Raw genomic sequence first — 13,877 nt, 5'->3', positions numbered from 1 at the left:
GAAGGTCATTTATGCCGTTACGATAGAACTCTGAGGATCTAGACTGCACAAACTGTGTGAAAGAATTTTGATCTGCCTCCTGGAAAGAAACTTCTTGTGACGCAGATAATTGTCCAAATCACAAAAAAAAATGGTCGTCCGTTAGAGCAAGGTCTGGCGAACATGGAGGAAGACGAATAGTTTCCAACTGCAGTTCCTGAAGAGTTAAAACGGTTTCTTTTGCTGTATGAGGCCTCGCGTTGTCATGGAGCAATAACGGTGAAGGTCGATTCATGAGTCGTGGCTGTTTTACTGCTAATTTTTTCAACATTATTCGTCTTCGGCTGGGTATCTGGGTAGTTTGACTAGGATCGGCGTTCACCGTCTCTCTTAATTTCTCGTTAATCACCTGTCAGGCGGTCTTTTTCATGGCTCGTTCTTCAAGTCGAAGTTTCCACCACGAAAGCGTTTAATCCAAAATCGCACGGTGCGTTCATTAGCAGACACCTCTTCAAATGCAGCATTGATATTGCGGGCTGTTTCTGCCGTTTACTTCCGCGTCGGAATTCATATTCAAAAATTACTCAAATTTTCGCAGTGTCCATCTTTCTTGTTTAAGTTGAATAACAAAAACAATTGAACATCGATAATCAAATGTTTCACATTTTTAAAAAGAAGAACATCACAGAAACCACGTGAAAAAAGTTTCATTCGAAAACCTCAAACCATGAAGACTCTATGGCAATTCAAAAACCTACTAGAATAAAACGGCAATTTCATACTTTAACCCCTAATATTATATGAAGTGATAAATACTGGAATGCACCTTTTCTTCTTCTAGGCAGGTACCACATAAAAACATGCCTTTACAGTAATTACTAACTGTCGCTACAACAGCCAATAACTTAGAACTTTACGACGTGATCGAAATATATTTGCAAACCATTTCAACTTATTGTCAAGCTTAAAACTTCCTTTTTCTACAGTGTTTAGAGGTTTACTTAAAATGATACTTCTTCATTATATTTGGGTTACGAATTAAGTACTCCCAACTTAACTTTACAAGTGTCACTGTCACCGGAAAATAATAAAACTCGTAAGTTGAAAAATTGTCTAGGTTGTTGATCAGCAAATTATTATTTTCCGAGAGTTGATCAACTACCTAGAAAATTGATCAACTTACGAGTCTTGTTATTTTCCGGTGACATCACTATCTCAAAAAGTTGCTTCAGCCATGGAATAAAACTTGCAATAAGTATCTATGAAATATGATGGAAAACAAAAAATACAACAACTCGAACGTGAATTCAATAAAACAAACAACCACTCCCGTATATACGGGACGTATTGCAATTCTATTTTTATGTAATACAAATAAAAATGGCTGGTTTCTGAACAAATATACGAGTTTTGGACCGTACATCGGATTCTGGAATACAAATATGTAGTACGATCACGGTCAATAATGGTTAAGCAACTTTCATACCTTCGTTAGTTTCAGTTTTATACAAGTCGAAAATATATGTACGATTAAAATAAATTCTAACATATGTACGAGGGCTGCCTTTTAAGTTCTGTCGTTTGAAATAAGTATAGATAATCCAGTTGGTTATTACCGTTTATTGTTTTTTTAAGAATACTCAGCGATATTTAATGCACTTTTGCATACTTTCAAACCAGTTTTTAAATATTTATTCCATTCCAAAGTGGGGGTAGTCAAAACGGCCGATTTGTATACGTCGACAGCTTCTTCACGTGTGCTGAAAGGTGGACCAAGAAGAATTTTCTTAATTTTGGGGAATGTAATAAAATCATTAGTGCTTAAGTTAGAGCTGTAAGGTGGATGATCCAATATTTCAACATTTTGGGAACTCAAAGACATCTTTGTTTGGCGGGCGGTGTGCGAACTTGCATTGTCATGGTGCAGGATCATTTGACGTCTTGGATTATTTTTTTAAAATTCGGTGATGACTTTTGGCAAACAAGCAATGGTATACGAGTCAGCGGTAACCGGCTCGCGATATTTTAGTACAATAATGGCGACATGATCACAATTTGCCACAAACGAGGCAACCATATTTTTTTTAAAGTGCTTTGCGAGCGTACGACTTTGGTCGGTTTTGGCTCGTCTTGGAAGACCTAGACAGCTGACTGCTGCTTAGAATCCGGATCGTAATCGTATATCCAGGATTCGTTACCACTAACTATATTAAAGACCTACTTTGACTCTCCTCGGTCGAATCGCTGCAGAGTTTGACGTCACCAACTTACTCGGGGTATTTCTTGGTCGTCGCTAAGAAAATGTGGTATCCAAGGAGAGATCATTTATCTTAAGCCAAGTTCTTGGTGTAGGACATTTTTGACTGTGGTCCCTGAAATGCCCACGGGTGCCTCTATTTCACCATATGCTACATGTCCGTCTGCGAGGATTAGCTGCCGCACAGCCTCGATACAAATTTGCGTCATGGCGGTTTTTGGACGACCTTCACTTGGCTTGTCACTGAAGCTAGAGTGCCCACGTTGAAATTCTAAATATCAGCGTTCTACAATCCTCAAGCACGGTGCTACATCACCTAACACAGAACTAATCTCCTCAAAGCACAGAAGTGGCGAGAATCCTCTTTTAAAGTTGTAGAAAATTATCACACATAAATTTTCCTTACACATTTCCATTTTTACAACCGACCTGTCACCTTTAAATAGACGATGCAATAAAACTATTCGACCAATTTAAAAACATTATATTGTTTTCGAATTCTGCATTAAAAAAGATGAAAATGGCAAATATATATTTTTTTTATAATCGCGGGAAGTTAGCAAACGACAGAACTTAAAAGGCAGCCTTACGTACTAGACGCTCCTAATTCACAGAAGTCTCATCCTAACAAACTATCAATGATAAATCCATACGTATACACCGTTTTTAGGGTTCCGTACCCAAAGGGTAAAACAGGACCCTATTGTTTCCGCTCCTCTATCCGTCCGTCCGTCTGTCACCAGGCTGTATCTCATGAACTGTGATTGTTAGAGAGTTTAAATTTTCACAGATAATGTATTTCTGTTGCCGCTATAACAACAAATACGGAAAACTGGAATAAAATAAATATTTTGGGGGGCTCCCATACAACAAACGTGATTTTAAATAATGGTACGGTAATATGGCCGGTTTTTGAAAGATGCCTTTTGTATGTTTTTGTACCGATTGCATTATAAGTACAAAATACGAATATTTAAGTCAACCATTAATATCCTCGACAGTACTATACCTGTACTCCGCAGATAAGTAAGTAAATGGGTATCGTGCTATTAGGTACACTCATGCTTAAGGTACACTCCATTTAAGCTGGCGTTAAAGAAAATGGCCAATAAAAGTTGTAAAAACCTTTGTGCTGAATTTTCGCTTTTTTAAATTGACTCTGTGTGCATAAGAGAATATTTTCGCCGATATCGAACATTGTATTATTTTTACTTTTTTACAAGTTTGTTCGATATCAGCAAGGAGCTTATTTTAATTCAATTTTATCAGTAAATATTAATTAATTCATGAACAACTTCCATTAGTTTTGACAGAATAAAAGCTCGTTTCATGCGTGTGTATCAAGAAAGTAATTTTTATCTACACTAATACAATAAGAAGCAACATTTTTTTTTTGCTTCTCTGTAACGTACTGACTGTTTTGAAAAATTCTTTCACTCTTGGAAAGCTTCTTTCCGAATAACATAGGTTATATTTTATCCACGTATGGGCAGTAGTTCCTACGGGACGCGGGTGAGACCACCGACAATCGGTTGGTTAAAAAAATAAACTCACAAGAACAAGTTTCATTTCCTGAGTAAAATATACATATAGTGTTATTGTAATGTATGTATAATTAACATTACGAAACTAAACTCTACATTCACCTTAATTTATTGGTGTTTATGAAAGTATGAACAAAATTATATTAGTTATTCAATTCTAAGAAACTTCTTAGAATGTTTTTCAGTTAGCAAATACTGTTGCATTATGCATATTGCAATTTTACATAAGCAACTTAAATTAAGAAATTTAAAATGTGCTTGCTAATGATGAATTTGTTAGTTGTGAGTAAAAGTAGACGGATTATGAAACACTAATTACTTATGTTATTTTCCGCTAATTTTGAAACTAAGTGTATTTCAAGTAACCACACAAATCCAAGGTAACTTAGTTTTATTTCTTAAGTTTTTCACTTAAGTCTAGACTTTCGCGTATTGTCCAAGATTTAATTAATTAGCAAACCTATTGCGAAAAGCTGAAAACACTTCTATTGAAAATGATTTAAGGTTTGGGTTTTATAAGGCGTTTAAATTAATTTATTGTTTCTTACAAAGTAATTTTTTTGCATCAATATTTTTATCTACTACGACTACTACGAATTTTATTATTATTTTCTCGATTTATATAACCTTTAGATACCTTTCATATATGTACCTATAGGTACCCATATAGGCTTACCTCAAATTTTTATTCTAGTTTTTTTGGAAATTATATTTTTTTATAAATCGAAACTCACCTTTAAAAAAAACAACACAAAAAATCCAAATTCGAAAACGTAAACAAATTCTAACTTCGAAATCGATAATAATATATAACCATTCGACGCGCGTGAGTCGAACGCGCGGAACCACGACCAAGACTGCCTACAACGCCACTCGGAACATGTGCCCCTTCTACTAAAATCGTTTGCGTGTACACAGACACCATATTTTGATAGTTATTACTTTATTCTTATGGCATTAGAGAAATTTTAATAACATAGGGTACTGTAGATTTTTACTTGGTTTGTTTAAAATTTTCTACAAGTCTACGGATTGTTCGCGGGATTAACTTGATGTATCTGAATATCGAACCACAAATCTGCTTCCGAAATACAGACATAACTTTTTGGGATTCATATTATGTCAATTAGGCTCTGTTTTCTTAATTTTATGGTAAATCATCACAATAAAACAATGTGGAGTGAAAGCGAGATTTACAGCCTATAACATCCACCTGCCTGTTCCTTCTAAAGCCCTTCGTAATCCAAGGTTGCACTTTGCAGTAACTCGTATCAACAATCCCGTAACCCTAGCAACAATGGTGATGGCCTGATGGGCCTATTTTCAGCGTCTCCAACTTATATTTATCTTGTATAGAGTAAAATGAATACATAAACCACGGATAAAAGTGCTCAGAAATTCATTCATTATATCTACTATTTTTTACTGTCTGGATCTACCAAGAGACATTGATGGATAACTTTGTGTCTACTATCTTCTGCACATATAAAAAAGTATTAGAAATACTAAGTGCTAATGACATAATAAGTTCTGACAATTTTATATTACTTAATTACTCGCCAAGAAGTATCACGTAACTTAAATTTTAGGACATAAGGTCAATCTTTTTAAGAGCGTTTTGGGCAATATACTTATTATAAGCTTATTACTTTGCCATTTAACGTTCGAGCAATTAATCATGGTCGCATGTCCAAAGTTTTTGAAACAACTGATATTATTTATCAATTTACTGTCATATCTTAAGTCTGATTAATTAAGTGACTATTGTTATTTTGGGAAACTAATTGACTTTGTGTGTTTTATAGTCTGAAGATCATTCGATGAAAATCGTATTTTCTGTGAACAGTCATCTTGTACTTTGTCGTAGGTGAACTGATTTGACATGTATCGAATTCCATCGATTGAATGAGTAAGCCATTTCGAGTGCTGTTTTGATTTTCTTTACTTCAATCAGCCCTTTAGTAACATTAAAAAAATGGATTAGTCTTATAGTATAATGCATAATCAACAGCACTCCGAGTCAATAAGGCAACATAGCTTCCATGGAATAGATCCCATAGATTACTCCTTACACATAAACTGACAAACATACAACTCTTAATAACCTCAAGCACACTCTAGATACAATATTTCTATCTCACTTAACCTACACAAGCACTACAAAATATTCCTATCTAACGCCATCCAGACAGTTTCACACAAGAGCTTGTACATAGACTACCTAACTAGGTAAGATAAGATGAACTAATTACTCTTATAAGATATGCTCAAACAGAACCTAACTTGAGAGAATGCACTGCCAGATTAGATAACCAGGGGCCCGATTCTCCTAAGTTAATATTGTCAAAATCGAATAGAAATTAAATCGCAATATGATCGTAATAGCAGTTTTAACCATATCGGGCATTCTGCTACTAATAACAGACCAATCGTATTCGAATGACATTTGATTGGTGTGCGATTGGTCTGCTATTTTGGTGATTTTGGTCTATACGTTAGTTTGCTCTACAATTATATTGCAATCGTTAATCATTTGCAGACAAAATGATTCATTATTGAATGACAGAAAAGGATAAAAACGTTTATTTCAAAGAAAAAATAGCGGAATACCACATACGCTTCAATCGTAATCGAGTCGGGATTGGATCGCAGTCGGACGTGAATCGTATGTTGCTTAAGTAAAATTAGGAGAATCGGGCCCCAGACCAAACCGGTATACAAATACTAGTCTAGTTTATCTGTAGATAATCTAGCCACTTGATTGTGTAAAGGTTAAACGAAAGCGTAAAATTGATTTAATATGCGCTAAGGTTAATCAAATCTTTACAGAAGTTATTTTTAGATTAGCAAAGACTGTCTTTGTCTTGATTTAGGTGGGCGATTTCAGTATACTGGCACCTTAAAAAATAAACAGCTTAAGTATTTAAAACACCCAAATAAACAATAATTTTTATTTTCTGTAGAAATCATTCGTCTAACATCCTTTTAAAGATATGGCTAACACCTCTATAATGAAAAGTAAGTAATCCATTTCTGCCATTTATATTCCTCTCTAGAGAATTATATTTAAAACTCGATAACTGTAAACCATAGTAAAATTCCAAAACGGTTTTCAAATCTCTGGTTACTAACCAAATTGGCAGAATTATACATTTGAAATTGCTAAATCTACCTTGAAAACGATACCTTCTAATTATTTGCTGTCACTTAAATCGTGCAAAGCAATATTTCTGAAATAAAGCTAGGGAAATTAATTGGCTAAGAGAAATACAGTATTGGTAGAACCACACTCCAAGGTTTGGTTGTTTCTGTCAACCTTGAACGGACTTAACTGATTTTCATTTGTTAGAAAAAAAAGGGAAATTAAAATTAATTAAATTGGTCCCTGTCTGACTAATTACATACAGATTTCGATTGGAATGTTAACTGTGTTTTTATATAAACCTAGCTTAAAATTTTAAGGTGCTCTTTTTATTTGTAAGGAAAACTTAAGTTTATATAGTAATTGACTTTGTACTCAAAAAATTATATTGAACACCAAATTCTACACAGATTTTAGCCCTTTACCGCTCAAACCTCTCATCGACAGTCAGTTAAAAAGTCTTAACATCTGCATAATCCTATCCTGTGTGGGAAGGTAATATCCATCCTCATCCTTCGAGCTTTTTTCCCAACTATGTTGGGGTCGGCTTCCAGTCACCTTATGTAGCTGAGTACCAGTGCTTTACAAGTGGGAAGTCAATATGCCATATAAAAATCACCCTATGCGTTATCAAGAATGTGGGATGGTACTAAAATTCTATTCATAGATACTTATTAGAATAAAGAGTTAAAAAAAATGAATGTGTGCTGGTTTGTACCTTAAAGTCTATGAAAGTACTGGACCGATCTGGAAAATTCTTTCACTGTTGTACACTCTTCCCGAATAACATAAGCTATATTTTATCCCTGTAGGGGCAGTGCGGGAAAATGGCTAGTAGATAAATAAAGAAATCTGTACAAAAATTCGTTCATCGTTGGAATGCTAGATTTTCGCCGAGTAACATAAGCTATGTTTTATTCCTATACCTTCACCTACTTCCCACGAGACGCGGATGAAACCACAGGAATCAACTAGTAAGTAAATAAAGCAATGCCTACACTTGCAACAAAAGCTCGTATTTCCATCAACCTTAACATCACGTACGCTTACGTACTACGTACGAGATCGTATACAAGCAAGCCTTCGAGTGCCAGACAATAGATTACAGCGGACCAGTAACTTATGGAAGTTTTCCTTCCTATTTTATCGGTATTGAATGTTAATGATTTCTTGTTGGAAAAGAAGAATTTTATAGGTCTAAATACTTATATCTTTACAATTTAGACTCCTAAAATGGAATGTTGATATATTGTAAACAAAACATTATTTTTTTTTATAGATAAAAAAGCATTTTATTTATAGGTAGGTAGATAAAACCGGGGGTTTGGGGCAATTATATTATAGGTAGCTTTGCTACATTATGTATCTCATAATTGGCTTGATTGAAAGCAAATTCGTCAGAGCAATTTCGCAGCCTCTATTATTTACCTACATTATTCAGACAGTACCTACTAGATCCTTATACACATAGACAATTAGGTACCGTTCAAGCATGCATTCGAAGCGATGCATTCGCTCGTATTTCTATCAATTCTATCGTATTGTGCTAATCGAGCGAAAAAGGCATTTTTCGCTATTCAGCCAGCGAATGGGGAGGAACCCGCTGTTGTATTGTGCAAACTGCAAAATGTCTGCAAATGAGGAATTTATTGCCCCAGTATTTTACAGTTTAGTTGAATTCTTTTATTCGTGCTGAAGGAAATACGTTTCCTCCTATCCTACTTTTCCTCTTTTGTAGGTAATGCCATAATGCCTTAGCAGCGTGATCGTTCGAAAGAGTTACCCTGGAGTTTCCGCGACCTTGGTACACAAAGGGCTTAAGAGAAATATGGTGGGTTTTAGTCAGTAAGAGTCTACAGACACGCTCTCTCTAGACACGCTGCACCCTCAGCGGAATGGTTCATTTGATGACTTCCCATAAAAAAAGTAATGAAGAGAGGTAACGTCATAATTCAATGAACTTCTATTGAGTTGAGGTGCCTAACTAAATATTAATGGTAGGTAAGTATTGATCACTACTTAATTATGCAGAAGGAATTCATCATGTCCAACATCAGCATACGACTAGAATGTTTGCTCTTGGGCTTCGAATGGACAGAAGAGTCGTTCCTACTCAAAAGGCTCTCAAGTTCCCTCCAAGTTCATTCACCCCTAGTCCATACTAAGGGAATAATCATTTTGTTAAACGTTTATTACATTAATAGCCCTGACTTGTATGATGAAACCCTTGCGCCTTAAGATAACATCTATGAATCTGGCAATATATAGTTACGTTGGCAAGTTCTTAAAAGGTATTTTTGCTGCAATCTCACAATATTTTCCTTGTACGTTAATAAATTATGACTTATATGTTACAAATTTCATAGCAAGATTTACATAATATAAAGTACGAAAGTGTGAATTTAATTGCTTCATAAATATTAAAATTATTAATTATCTTATCTCAATTTATCTTATCTCAAGTTTTTTAGTTGATTAGACTCAAGACTAAGCGGTCGTGACTATTGTGCTGAGTATAATGAAACATTTTAATTAATTACGAATTATAATAATTGTGCGGAGTCGTAATATTGAAAAGTGTGTCGCGTTGTTTTAAGTGAGGCATCATTGTTTCTACAAGATGAACTAAAACTATTAGAACCGAGCTGATTTCCCTGTGTTAGTATGTCTAACCCGGGTTTAAGCCCTTTCGGGCGTAGCCAATTGCTAAGACGTAGCCCACCCCCAACGCCCTTACCCTCAGAACAACATCAACAAAGAGACCCAGAGCCATCGGCGCCCACAGACGTTGCAGTTGAAATTATCTGTACGCCAGAAATACAGAAATGGATGGGTGCCATTGAGACAATCCTATCTGAAATTTGCACTATCGTGGCGGATGGAAAAATGAACACTGACCAGAAGTTGCGCGTCACTAACCTTTGCCGAAAAGTCTCGCATGGGACATCTCAACTGGCGGTACAGTACCAGTCCCTTAAGCAAAAAACCCTCCAAGCACAAGTAACCATTCAGCATCTTCAAGGTCGACAGGACATTGCAGACTCGATCGAAGAAATAAAAAGGCAGTTGAAAAGGATCGGAATATTGGAAGTGTTTCTTATGCCAATGTGGTGAAAAAGGACAAGATTTAATACGCCCAGCCAATTTCCAATCTTTAGCCATATACCCTGCAGATAGGACGCAGTCCAGTGACGACACAAAACTTTAGTTCAAAAAATAATCTCGCCTGAAGAATTAAAACTGCGAGTCCGCGGCATGAAAAAATTAGGAATGGAGGCGTGATAATCAGTGCGGATAGCAAAGGAGATATTGAGAAACTGAAAGCTTCCGAAAACTCGTTTCTTCTGGCCTAAAATGCGAAGAGCCTTCCAAACGTCGTCCCAGAATAGCAGTCATTGGGGTCCCGGTTGCTCTTACGGAAAAAGAAGTATTGGACTGTATATTCGAACAAAACCTTCCGAAAAGCTGACCAATACCTCGCGTGAGTCCTTTTTAGAAAATATAAAACTCAGCCACAAATCAGGGAAGAAAGATCGGCCTACCTGTAATTTTATCCTCGAGGTACCTGCAAGCATTAGAAAAATGCTGATAACTCAAGGCCGGATTTTTATAAATTGGACGTCATGCCCAGTGCGGGATTTTACGATTGTTACTAGATGCTTCAACTGCCAGCAGTTTGGTCATGCAGCCAAGTTTTGCCGCGAAACTAGCCCCACATGCAACCTCTGCGGGGAGACAGGTCATGCTTTTAAAGAATGTCCCAACAAATCGCGTCCACCCAATTGTGGTACCTGCAAACGCTTCAAGCGCAAGTGTGATCATCCCACAGGTGATATGAACTGCCCGGCACGCAAGTATGCTGAAGACAATTTCATTAATTCTATTGATTATGAAGGCGCCTAAGAGCGCCACCTATATATTTATTAAGTAGCACATATATACTAGGGTTTACACCTTTATTTATTTTGGTAATTTCTAACTTTATGACGCAGCAATTAATCACCGACATTGATAGTTTTTCCGTATCTGAAGTCATAGTTTGTAATATTGAGGAGTGCAAGAAATATTGTACGGCTGGAAATAAAACGATTACTTTACTAACCCAAAATATTCGCAGTATAAACCGTAACTTTACCGGTTTTCAATTACTATTGCAAAATCTTGACTTATGCTGTGATATTATTGTGCTAACAGAATGCTGGCTATCAAAACAAGCAGACAATCTGCCATCGCTTGACGGTTATACGCTATATAAAACTAATTTAAATACCAACCAAAATGATGGCCTAATTGCTTACATTAAAAATACCTTAGAAGTAACAGTAGAAGAACCATTGCTTCTAGGCTGTAATTGCCTATTAATTAAAATTAACCCCGATATTGTAGTGATGGCTATTTATAGGCCTCCATCCCAAAACATGGACATATTTCTAGACTCGCTCAGTGCTACATTAAGTAAAATTTCCTGTCATAAAAATATTATACTTTTAGGTGACATTAATATTAATATAGCTCCAGGGAAAACTGAAACCCATGCACATAACTACCTCAACATCTGCACATTTCATGGTCTTTGCCAGCACACAATCATCCCACTCACCAGAGTGGTTCATGCTAGATCATATCATCATTAAGACAAAATCGCCATCTAAAACATTCATTACTAATTCATCGCTCACGGATCATCAGGCTATATTATTAACTCTACAAATATCTCCATCTAGAAAAAACTGCTTGCGTAATATTGAAAAATTAAATATGAAGAGTCTTGAAAACGACATGCGTGACATCGATTTTGACCCTGTTTTTAATTCAAATGATCCGAATGCCTCGTTGCAGTATTTTATTGAGGCGTTACAAACACGCATCAGCAATAACACATCAAGCAAAATAATATCTAGAAGGTATTCTAACATCAAACCTTGGATAACTCCCGGTCTTGTCCGATGTATTCGCCATAGAGACAAACTTCATCAAAAGTGGAAGCAAACACCCAACAATACAATACTTTCAGTCACATATAAACGATACAGAAACTTTTGCAATAATCTGTTGAAAAAACAAAAAATACAATACGACCGTGCACAGCTTCAGAAAGCGGGAAAGAATAATAAGCTAATTTGGAAATTCATAAAAAGCAACACTTTCAAACAAACAAAAGTAGACACTCAGCTTGATCTTTTATCAACCTGTTTGAACCCATCCGAAGCAACAAATAAAGTAAACAACTATTTTGTTAACGTTGGCAAAAATTTAGCTGAAAAAACCTTTTCCAGAACTGCAATCAATCAATGTTTGCCTGAGACACATAACTCTTTGGGCTCTTTCGTATTGTTAGAAACAGACGTCCAGGAAGTGTTATGTATAATTAATGGTTTAAAAGACGTTTGTGCTGTGGGTTGGGATAACATCCCTAACAATGTGCTAAAAAGTTTCAAACACCTTATTGCACCGCCTCTAACACACATTTTTAACTTATGCCTAAGTAAAGGAACATTTCCGAATTTGCTTAAGAAAGCTGTCGTAAGCCCTGTTTTTAAAGCTGGGGACAAAGCCAATGTCACTAATTATCGACCCATTGCAGTATTAACAGGTCTTTCAAAGATTTTGGAAAAAATAATAAACAGTAGATTAATTAAGTATCTTGAAAATAACAACTTACTATCGGATCAACAATTCGGATTTAGGCCTAAAAGATCTACTAACCAAGCAGTTCATAAATTAACAAATCTCATCTGTTCTAATCTAGATAATAGCATGATCACTATTGGGATCTTCTTAGACCTTGCCAAAGCATTTGACACCATTTCTTGTTCCCTATTATTACACAAACTGGAAAAAATGGGGGTAAGAGGAGCACAACTAAAATTATTTTCTGACTATCTCAGTGATCGTCACCAATGTGTAAAAATTGGTCAGTACAAAAGTTCTGACCAAAAAAATAGTGGTTTCGGGATTCCGCAAGGCAGTATTTTAGGCCCCACCCTTTTCTTAATTTATATAAATGGATTAAGCAGCTTGTCACTTGCAAATGGTGTCATTATGTCATATGCTGACGACACAGCTCTTGTGTTCTCAGGCAAATCTATAGATGAGGTTTATGAACTTGCCCAAAATGGTTTTAATATAGTGTCTAATTGGCTTCACAATAACCTACTGACATTAAATTCAGATAAAACCAAGTACATTTTATTTACTATAAGAAATACTAACAATACGAACACTAACCTACACATTTATGCACACAATTGTCATATGAGTACGTCCGCTGACACAGCATGCGCTTGCCCTACATTAGTAAAAACTGACCATATAAAATATCTAGGTGTCACGATTGACGCCCAGCTTAACTTCCGGAAACATATTGACTCATTATGCACTCGAGTTCGTAAATTGATATTTGTTTTTAAAAACTTGCGTAACATAGCAGACTTCACTTTAATTCGGCAGGTGTATATGGCCTTATGTCAGTCTATTCTTGCCTACTGTATTAGCTCCTGGGGTGGCGCCCCTAAAACTATCCTCTTGCCCTTGGAACGTGCCCAAAGAGCAATCCTGAAGGTCGCAAGCTTTCGTCCATTCAGATTCCCCACCCACCAGCTTTACAGGGAATGCAAAGTGCTAACAGTACGCCAGCTATTTATTTTGAATGTAGTACTACTCCAGCATGTAGAACTTGGTTTCAAGCCTGTACCTTCTGGCAAAAGAAGAAAGGATTTAGTTTGCACTAACTCTCGGACTAAACATGCTTTCACTAACAGGTTTTATTTATTTCTAGGGCCTTATTTGTATAACAAACTTAACAGATTGCTAAATGTTTATAGTGTTAATTTAAATAAGTGTAATATAGTACTAACAGAATATTTACAGTCCCTCAATTACTCAGACACGGAAAAATTGTTAGAAGTGTTAACATAAATTGCTTATCTTAGTAAATTATGTATAATTAGAATAG

At 35.9% G+C, this 13,877-nt stretch overlaps 1 protein-coding gene and 1 long non-coding RNA gene across 2 annotated transcripts in view; both read right to left on the bottom strand.

Annotated features, from left to right (window-relative positions):
- The window catches only part of LOC110372185 (UDP-glucosyltransferase 2), a 53,988-nt gene extending 49,356 nt beyond the window's left edge, over positions 1-4,632 (bottom strand). The window contains exon 1 of the mRNA XM_021328749.3: positions 4,515-4,632. The gene's annotated coding sequence lies outside the window, so the exon portion shown is untranslated. The remainder of the gene's footprint in view (positions 1-4,514) is intronic.
- LOC135117921 (uncharacterized) overlaps positions 1-13,877 on the bottom strand; it is a 343,287-nt gene that overhangs the window by 298,786 nt on the left and 30,624 nt on the right. The gene's annotated exons all lie outside the window — the stretch shown is intronic.

Source organism: Helicoverpa armigera, chromosome 16 (genome assembly GCF_030705265.1).
Source record: "Helicoverpa armigera isolate CAAS_96S chromosome 16, ASM3070526v1, whole genome shotgun sequence".
Lineage (NCBI taxonomy): Eukaryota > Metazoa > Arthropoda > Insecta > Lepidoptera > Noctuidae > Helicoverpa > Helicoverpa armigera.
This window is presented reverse-complemented; position numbering and strand designations above follow the sequence as displayed.